Below are 11255 nucleotides of genomic sequence, written 5' to 3'. Positions count from 1 at the left end.
GGACTCACATTCAGATTCATCATCAGCATATGGAATTTCAAAGCTTTCCTCACCTGAATTGTCTTCGTCTTCAGCTGTTTCATAATCGTTATCATCAATGTTCATTGGCATATCATTCAAGTCCTGTCCCTGTGATGTTATGGACTGTGATTATTTACCTATTTATTTTAACCTATTCATTGATATTGGCTCGACATAGAGTCAGACTTTAAACGTTAAACTTACATATTATGATTTTTAATGATTGCCTTAAACTAATATTTTGTTTTACTTTCATTTACAAACAAATGTTTGATATATGTGTACATGTCTCTCTACACAACACTTTTATTTCACTTATTAGTTTTCCCTTTGGTCATTTGACTTAACTGTTTAATTGTATAACTGTTGATCACTGCTTCAGAACCATATTTATATTTAACCAATATTTAACATATTTTAAACTGCGCTCATCATTTTTTTCTTATCATTTTCTTATCATTTTTTTGCGATTCGGACCTTATTCGCGTCCTTATTAGGTAAGTAGGTTAAGGCACAAGTGTAGATGACCCGTGGTCGTACGTTCAAACCAGACGGCCGGGAATATCGTTGATATTAATATTTAATGTTTTAGGTTTAGGAATATTGTGGATTAGCTTCCAATTATGGCTGATGTAGGTTATTTTACCAGCCCTATCACAAGTTAGTCTATTCCTTTTTTTTGTGTGAATGTTGCCATAAGTACTGAATGAGCGTTCTGTGGCAGCTGATGTAGTCGGAGCAGTTAAAATACATGTTGCTATTGATGAAAGAATAGAAAAGGAACATAAACCATTCCACCATATTAGAGGTTCCATTGAATTAGCAGATTCCCGTAAATATTTTTTTAACCAAAACCCTGTTGCTTTTGTTTTATAATTAGCCAACTCGGACATTATGATATTAGCATTTAAACCTCTGGTTATTGAAATATTATAAATAAATTCAGATGCATCAATATACTCTTCAGGAGTGAGTGAAGTTCCTTGGTCACAAGGATCGAGTACTGTTGGTGCCAAATGTATGGGTTTTATCATATTTACTTTTCTTCTTTGGAAATTAACACACATTTTTGAGGAATCAGTTAGTGACAAAAGCTATGAATCAGTGCTTTTGTTTAAGCAAGTTTCAATTTCCATTATAAACTTGTAAACCTTATGGATATTTGGCGAATCTGACTCTAATAAAGTTATGCATTTAACCATAGGTTTTAATAAATTTATACATTTGTCAACATTTTCCCAAAAGCAACTATCATCTAATAAAAGCTTTTTAATAGGAGCTGACAATGTTGGTTCACGGACAGCTAAGATCTGTAAACTAAATTTAGTTGAATTTAAACTTTCCAGGCAATGAAAAAAACTAGTTTTAGGGAACATAAAATGTTTTGTTCTTTATTAATGTTTTCTAAGCAAGCTTTGAGTATCTGCGAATGATTAATTGATTTTACAATTTATAAACTATCTGATTTTAAATTAACTAAAGATTGAAGGTTTACAATATCATTGAACAGTAGGTTTATAGAATGTGCTAAACAATTAAGAGGAACTAAATGAGGATGCACATTTTTAAGCAAAATGAAGCTTTTTTGAACATTTGCAGCATTATCAACAATTAGGGTCACAAATTTCATGGGATTGAACTCAATTAATACTTTGTTGATTTCATCTGAAATGTATTCCGCTGTATGTCGATTTTGAGCCAGTTGCAACACTTTTAACAAAAACTGGACTTGGTGTTGACAATACAAAATTCATAATTCCATTATTTCTAATACCAACTTGGACTATACCTAAGTCAGTTCAAGTGGTGGAAAAAGAGAGTTGTATAGAATCTCAACAGGAGACCGAGGAAGACGCCCAGGAAATCCAATCACAGTCCTCACCCAGCACAGTTGTCATGGACAGTGATGAACAAGAACATGAAGAAGACATAAGTAGAGACACTGGAGATTGCAGCATCACATTATTATACTTATACATAATCATATTGTCGTCTTATTATTCATTTATACTAATACTAAAGTCATAAGTCCGTCAAGCTTCACTTTTAACAATTATTTACCTAATAATAATTGGGTTTAAATGTTTCAATTAATTTGAATACCGTTTCAATAATTCTTTACGTTATAGCATTTTTATTTAAAACGTGTAGTCTGTAGGGAAATATGGGACAATTTATTATATCAAAATAAATTGGATAAGTCCATAATCGGCAATTTGGCATTAACTATACCCGGAAGCGACTATCGTCGCCGATAACCGACCCGTGACCGTACATGACTGGTACGAGTGGGGGAATTTTCGGCCCAACAACAGCAAGTAGGTGGCACCACATGATGGCAATGATAAATCAAATCTAATGACGTAAACAAGCTGTGGAAAAACAAACGAAAAGCCGGTAACACGTTAAACGCCGATGTCACATTTGACATCACATTTCACATTTGGAAAGCTATATTAAAATATACTAATAAAATAATATTCCTCATACAGTAGATATCTATATACAGTAGAAACCGTGTTTATAATGACGTTTAAGGGACCAAAGAAAATAGGTCATAATAACCGGCTGTCATTATAACCAAAATGATTAAAATCAAATTGTAACTTCAATACATATTATTATTATTCATTTATGTAATGTATAATATAGAAAAAAAGTAAAGATAAAAACATTTAATTATGTACATATTATTTAAATTAATTAATTCAATTATTATTTTTTTAAAAATCTGTTATTCATTTTGAAATTCTTGTTCGTATTGTCTCAAGCTTTCCATATGTTAGAAATCGTATAGAGTGACCTACCCCAAATTCATTAGGTTTGTGGGAATTTTTTTCACCTTTTTTTAAACGAAACATGACATTTGCTTTTTCTTCAATTGTGAATTGCTTTCGTTTGCACATTTTACAATTTCAAAATATTTAACACAAGAACACAAAACACATTAAAACTCACGACGATTACCTATACTCTGATAATTAAATAAAATAAAACTGACGACAAAACAAAGATGAAATTGTCGGTATTATCAGTTGTAATAGTACCTTCAATAAAGTAAAGTCATTATAGATAAAATATTTTTCCAATATAACCAAAAATAACCGTCATAACATCCGTTATATAGTCATTATATAGACGTCCCAAAAACCGATACAAATTAGTACATACAATATAGGAGTTTTGCAGGGACCTTTAATCTAAAGTCATTACACCCAATATGACACTACAACCGGTGTCATTATAAACGGTTTCTACTGTATAATAATGATAAAATATAATATAAACTTATATTTTTGTTTGAAAAAATTGATTTTCCGCGATTTTTGAAGTTTATATAAGTATAATATTTTTAAGGTAAATTATAATTATAAATAATCGATGAATACTTAAAACATTTTACCATTACGAAAAATTGAATTTTAATGGTTTATAATATATAGCATAATTATTTTTTTCAAGAAAAATGGGCAACCCAATGACTGACGAAGAATTATTACTATTGTTATGCAATAACACCAAAAGTATCTCAAATACCAGTAACCATTAATGGCTCTGTAACTATAGATGCGTTACCAGACAATGGTTCCTGTGTAACACTTTTGAGAAAATGTTTTATTCCTGATAATGTTGTTATACATCCTTGGTAAGATGAATCTTATGCAACTCCAGATGGTGACTGTACTCCATGTGGATGGATTTCTTTAAGGATACAAGTTGGCAAAATACATTACACAATGCCAAAAGTTGGATTATGTGAAGCGTTCATTGATCCTTGATCGAGACTGGCAGTCAGCAGTATATGCTACAATCATTATAGAACCAAATGGCGCAATTTGTATAACTACTCCTACTTCTACTCAAGAGTTTTTTTGTATTAAAGCGAGCAGTTCGATTATTGGTTGTGTCGTTGAGTCACATTTTTCTTCTAAGCCTCTTGTGTCAAAATCTGATGAAAATAACGTTCAAGCAATTAAAGATAAAGAATCTAAACAAATGAGTGATACCTTTTTGACTAAAGAACAAAATGAATAATTACAACATTTGTTAAATTGTTATGAAGACATATTTTCTAATCTAGAAGCAGAAATTGGTGAGTTTCCCAACATTGAAATGGAAATTAATTTATCAGAACATAAGCCATTCAGATGTGAACCGTATAGAGTCACAGAACCAGATAGATTATTTATGAGAAAACAAGTTGATTAGTGGATTGCAAATAAAGTTTGTCGTTATTAAAATTCACTTTATGGAGCACCCATTTGTAATAGAACAACCGTTTCATGTGTCAACACCTAAACGTGTAGTTATTGATTATTCAAGAACCATTAATCCAGTTACTATCAAGGACCCATTCCCTATAGACCAAATGGATGAGATGGTAAAGAAGTTAGCTGGAAAAAAAAATATATCTGTCGTTGATTTAAAGCAAGCATTCAACAACATAAAAATTAAAGAGAAAGATGTTCATAAAACAGCTGCAGTAACACCAGATCACCATATAGAATTTACCCGTGTAATATTTGGTCTTGCTAATGCACCTACTATACTTGCTCAAGCAATATCCGAAGCATATGGTCATCTACAAACAATTGGACAAGCCAAGTATTATTATGATATTGGAGGTGGTCATGATTTGTTTGAAGATCATTTAGACTTTCTTCACAAACTTTTTGAAGCAACACGTAATCATAAACTTAAATTTACTAGACAAAAATGTAATTTTATTGTACAGAAAGTCAAATTGCTCGGTAGAATTTTGGATGAAGATGGTGATCACCCAGACCCTAACAGGATTAAATCTGTTCAAAGATATGAAACACTGAATACTATCCATGAAGTTCGAAGTTTTCTTGGATTTGTTAATACTCTACGTCGTTAAATTAAACATTTTGCTGTTATATTAAGACTTTTCTCAAACTTTCTAAAGAAAAGCAGTACAGATTTAAAAAAATCTAAAAATCAACCAGTTACCTTGAACCAGGAGCAACAAGTAGCCTTTGTTAAATTGAAATTAGCGTTAACTTTATCACCGTAACTCGCTTATTTTAAACAAGATGCAATCTCTACAGTAGAAACAGATGCAAGTTACGAAGAAATAAGAGCTTGCCTTTCTCAAATTCATGACGGATAGACGCGCACTATCGAATATGCAATCCGTACACTCAAAGATGCTGAGAAAAAGTACCACATTAATGAACTCGAAGTAGCTGCAGTTCATTGGGCAATAACTGATAAATTTAGACTTTAAATTTAGAACATTACTGAAAAGGGCATACTAGTTTTGGGTGGACGAACCGCACTTTTGGATCCTAAGTGTCTGAGCGTCCTCACATCTAATTTCGGACCATACCGTCGTCTTGTGTTGACATCCATATTATCTGACTGGTTCAAAACACTTATAAAGTCTTATGATGACAAGATGATACATGCTGCCAATGCATTCTGTATGGGGCGTCTTTCTATGATGGAAGCTCATTCTACAGTCCGACATGCTGTCATCTTAACAGGTGAACTAGCAGCTTCATTTTTACCACAGGAAAGCTATATGACTCATGAGGACGCGGATAAGGAGTTCATCAGTGTTATGAGACACATAATTCTGGTGATAACCCCGTCTGAGATCGTTGAAGGTCTTGATGCTACAAAGTATAAGGAACTGAAAACGGCCGACAGGATGGGTTGCACCGAAAACTACCCCATAAAAGAAAAGGACATCTAGAACCTCACATTCGACGAGGCACTCAAGTACCTGCAGGTATTCTGCACATGGACATCCCCTGTAACAGCTGCTAGTATGGGTCTAACTGTGGTAGCTAATTTGATCGTTTCCGTGTGTAAACAAGGGACCGCGTCAAGCCAGTTTGCAGAAAAAATCAGACGGGCCATATTCCAGGATGCCCAGGTCCCAATCAGAATTAACTTGGCGGTAGTCAATGGTATCTGGGGTGCTTATGGGAAATTTAGTGATGAGACCAATGTAGGGGCCTTAATGAACCATTTCACCACTCACATCATGGGTGAGTTAGTACGTCTTCGTGTGACTGTGGACCAGGCCAAGTATCAATCCTTGACTATGTATCAGACAATAAGACGTGCTATGGTAGCTCATCCTAACCTTGCATGGCACTTAGTTGACACATTTGCATCAGGAAAACTCTCCAGATATCTAATAGCTATCCAGGAAGTTGATACCAACGGATTCTACTACGGATTTAGCAAATCTTTGAAGGGTGTTAAATCTGCTAATTTCAGACATTTGGGATATTTTGCAAAAGAACTGCCGGTGAAATGTCAGAATGAAACCCATCTGGACGATAACAAGGTGTTCGAGAAGAAGCCTGCTCGGTTTGCTCTAATTGACAAGATAGTCAAGGCATATATCGAAATTGTAAACAAAGAGGGTGAAAAGGCTGTTTTTGGTGGGGAGTTAGAATCCTCTAATATATACAGAGCAGAAATCACGAGCACTGCGAAAGAGATCTTAACGTTAGTCAACAAACTATCTACGAATTTCAATGCCTGAGATCATCTCCTTCAGAGATGACACTCGTTCTGGCATCTTAATGAATGTTCTGGAACAAAAAATAGTCTATCATTACGTTATGGGTTATGGGTTACTTATTATTCTATAATAAATATGACAATCATCATAGATGAGCTTACTCTTGTCATATCTTTAATCAAATATTCTATTCTCACTGTTATATAAAACTATACTATTTATTCAATCATGACTTACAGGAAAAAAATTTAAACTGTTAACAGATAATTACTCAACTGCATATATTATAAGTAAAGCTAAATTAAACCGTAAATTTGCCAGGTATGTAGTTGATTTGTCGTCGTTTGATTTTGAGCCTATATACAGATCAGGTAAACTTAACCATATTGCAGATCATCTATCAAGATATCCTACAGAAGATAACCAAGAAGAAAACACAAACAAAGTTTGTTTAGCGGTTTTCATATTACCAAACAGCCGTATGTTAATAGCACAAAATACAGATCCATTTTGCAAACAAGTAGCCAAGAAGTTATCCAGTAACAAACAGGACAATAAATGTAAACAATATAAAGAAATGTACAGATATGAAAATGAAATTCTTGTTTCCATTCAAAAAGAACATGGTCGTGAACAAGTGAAAATTGTGATTCCATTTTCAGTCAGGCAATCCGTACTCAAACTTTGTCATGATGACTCCGGACATTTTGATGTTTTTAAAACGTTAGCCAAAATACGTTCAAGATATTGCTGGAGCACAATGCGTCAAGACACTAGGTTGTACATTAAAGGTTGTGAGACATGTCAACAGATCAATCGACGCACTACTCTTGCATATGGTATGCTTGGTGAGCGACCATTACCAACCACTCCATTTGAAATAGTTTCTTCAGATCACCTATCTTTACCAATAACAAAAGCTGGTAATTGTTATATACTAGCACATATTTGTCATGCCACAAGATATTTATTGACTAAACCAACTTGCACAACTGCAACAGATGATATAATTCACATTATTGCAAATGATTTAATCTATCATAATGGACCACCGTTCACTTATATTTCAGATAATGCAACACCATTCAACAACTTGAAGAAGAAACATATCAACAATCTGAAGGATAAATATATCAACAACCAGAAGAAGAACCATATCCACAAGTAGATGAAGAACCACCTATAACAAATCAATCAATTCCATCAGTCAGACATTCAAACAGAATTAAAAAAAGGCCACTTTGGCTCAAGAATTATGTTTTAAAATAAAATTGTTAAGTTTTGTAATTTTTTTATTATTTGTTATAATTAAATTATTTAATGTTTTGATCATGCAATAGTAATGCACATTGTCAATTTTTTAATTTTATATTCATATTAGGTATAAGAACATTATTATTAGTAAATATTTTATTTCATGTTTTTTAAAAAAAAAATATATATAATAATTTAAATATATTTGTTTTTGGGGGCGACTGTAAGATATAAAATATTATCATTATCATTATTAATTATAATCAGTATTATCATTATCATTTTTATTATATTCAGTTGTCAGTTGTAGTGATGCTAAATTGTTATCAAAATTGGTAACTGTTACCAATTGTTATTGTTACAAAAAAAAAATAACAGTGAAAATAACTGTTACTGTTATTTTTTCCATCCAAAGCACCGATTGCTGACTGGTGACTGCCGACTGCATGCCAGCGCCAGTTTGAGTACTTGTCCCCTACTAAAAGATATCCGATATCGAATAACTATATAAATGAATAATTTTATATGTATATTATGTTATAGTTTATGGCAGGGGGCGTCATTTCATTTTTTTTTTGTGCCAAAATGTTTGCGGGCCATTCAGAATTCAGATCATTAACAAGCCACATAGAAAACTTTTTTTTTTTGGCGGGGGGTGGGGACAAAAACTAGAATATTTGTATAATTTATTTAATATGTCACTTATGTTAGTATGAAAATATTATAATATTGTTACTATTGTTGACGAACTATGTTTAGATACTTTTAATGTATTTATTTTGTATTGTGGATACTAGTGTACAGTGATATTTACACTTGATAAATAAATGTATAGGTATAAAACACCTTTATAATAAAATACCTAACCGAACCTAACCTACGCAGTTTTTCTCTATGCATACTCAAAATATACAATAAAAAGTACATATACATTTTAGCTTAATAAAACCAGTTATGTATTTTATGGGTACCCTTCTTTGCAATGTTTGTGTTATAATTTTATCAATTATAATATTGTGGGACCACAAAATTACATCAATCATTCTTGGAAATTAAACATTAGTACAATACCTCTTTATTTTTTAAACTAAAAAAATATAAAAGATAGGTATACAATATAAAACACTTAGGTATATCGGTGCTTATATTTATTGCTTTTAGGCTAAAGGAGACGTCTTAAAGAAAAGTTGGTGCAAATGTATATCCTGCACACACCAAATGAAGACCCTGGTTTATGGCTTGTACTAATTATTATGTTTTATAGTGCTTATATCGTTATATCTTATTATTAATTATGATTAATTAAAAATATTTTTGAGTATTAAAAATCAGTATTTATTTATTTTTATTGATTCATATTAAAATTATCACATGATTAAAATATAACAAAATTTGTTCACGGTTTATTTTTAGCTGTTATATTACATATAACAGTGAACTAAAGTAAACATGAGATCCTTATTAAAATAGTATGTCTGTATAGTATATCTGTATAGTGTATATAGTACTATAACTATAGTCTGTACTCTGTAGTGGCAAGATATTGCAAACAAGATTATGCAGGTCTATTCCTGAAATAGATGTCCCATCTTGCAGTAAAATGTATTAGTATTAAAGTGTGTATCTGTCATACATATTACATAATTCATTCTGATTTCTTGCACATTACTGTTGTTAGTAGTCTCTTTTGTCAGTTATTGTCTTGATGAATTAAGTTTCTAAAAGCATAAAAACAATTGTAATATTATTTAAAAATATGGAGAGACGCACAAGTAGTATTTGGGAATATTTCACTATTTTTGACCAATTAAAGAATATTGCTAAATGCGATATATGTCAAAAAAAATACTCTTATAAGTCAACTTTGACAAATCTCAAAAAACATTTATCCACTTGTCATGGAATCGAACTGCCGATAAATTCTTCGAAGGTAAGTACATAATAAAATCAAATTTATTTTAATTAGTCACTGAATAAATTTAATTATTATATTTAAATAATTTAATAACATATTATACAATTTTAACTTTAAGCAACTAGTTTATCATGAATAGTTATTAAAAGTATAGTTTGATAGGTACTTACATTAATTAATTTTTTTAGTTTGACATCTTTTTAATACCAATATTATGCATATTTACATTTAATTAAAATATAATCCAATTAATCCAATATTTTATGAAATTGAATTAAAAACTGATCAAGATACAAATTTTATAGATACTCTAACAACTATGTAAATTTCTAAATTTGAATATTTATATTTTAACAAATTTTTAATTTATTTATTCTAGAATCATAATGAAAGTGAACAAATAGATGACCCCGAACCAGTTGCATCATGTTCTTCTGCAATATCAATACCAATAGCATCTACTTATATGCCTGATGTATGCCTATATTATCTTCATTAAATGCTTTCTCCTTGATCCAAGCTTCAAATTCTACAGTCCGCAAACGGAAACAAACATCTGTTTCAAATTATTTGCCTAAAAAAGTATCAGTAGATGCTAAAAAAAAAATAGATCAAATACCTTTAAAACTTTTCGTAAAAGATTTTCAACCTTTTAAAGTTGTTGAAGATTCGGGTTTCAAAGAATTTGTTAAAGCGTTGAACCCCAGTTATGAACTGCCAAATCGTAACACAATATCAAAAATCCATATTCCGGCCATGTATGAGAGATGTTTAAGAGAAATGAAGGAGTTGGTGTCTACTGTCTACTATTGACAGTGCTTGTTTGACCACTGACTACTGGACATCCAGGAACAATGAAAGTTTTATGGCAATCACCATTCATTTCATTGACTCCGAGTTTGAATTAAAGTCTATACTTTTAGAGTGCCGTCCTTTTAACTTGAACCATACAGGAATTGATTTGAGCCAAGAAATTAAACAAGTATTAGTTTCTTGGAACTTAAAAGACGAAATTACATTTGCGGTCTCTGATAACGCTTCCAATATTAAAAATGCCCTTAATTCATTATCTTTTAAAAATATGGGATGCTTTGCTCATTCACTGAAGTTAATAGTACAGTCAGCACTTGTTCTTGAACATGACCTAATAGACAGAGTAAAAAGCATTGTATCACATTTTAGGAAAAGCACTGTAGCCAATAATGCATTTAAAACTTACCAAACAAATAACGGTATTACGGAGTCAAAGAAGCTTATACAAGATGTACAAACTTGGTGGAACTCTACCTACTACATGATCAATAGATTTGTTGAGATGGAAACATCAATTAGTGGTATATAAGGTTTATTAGATAATGCTCCGGATACTTTGAGATTGGAAAATTAGATAATTTTACAAGATTTAATTAAAATACTTAAACCTTTCGAAGAGGCTACTAAAGCAATAAGTGGACAAAAATATATGACAGCGTCGCTTGTAATTGTTATAGTCCAGGGATTGTACAAAGTGTGCAATAATATATTAAGAATAAATTTGTCCGAAAGAACATTGCTTGTAGC

The sequence above is a fragment of the Acyrthosiphon pisum genome, chromosome X (assembly GCF_005508785.2).
Source record: "Acyrthosiphon pisum isolate AL4f chromosome X, pea_aphid_22Mar2018_4r6ur, whole genome shotgun sequence".
Taxonomy (NCBI): domain Eukaryota; kingdom Metazoa; phylum Arthropoda; class Insecta; order Hemiptera; family Aphididae; genus Acyrthosiphon; species Acyrthosiphon pisum.
Note: the sequence above shows the minus strand (reverse complement) of the source record.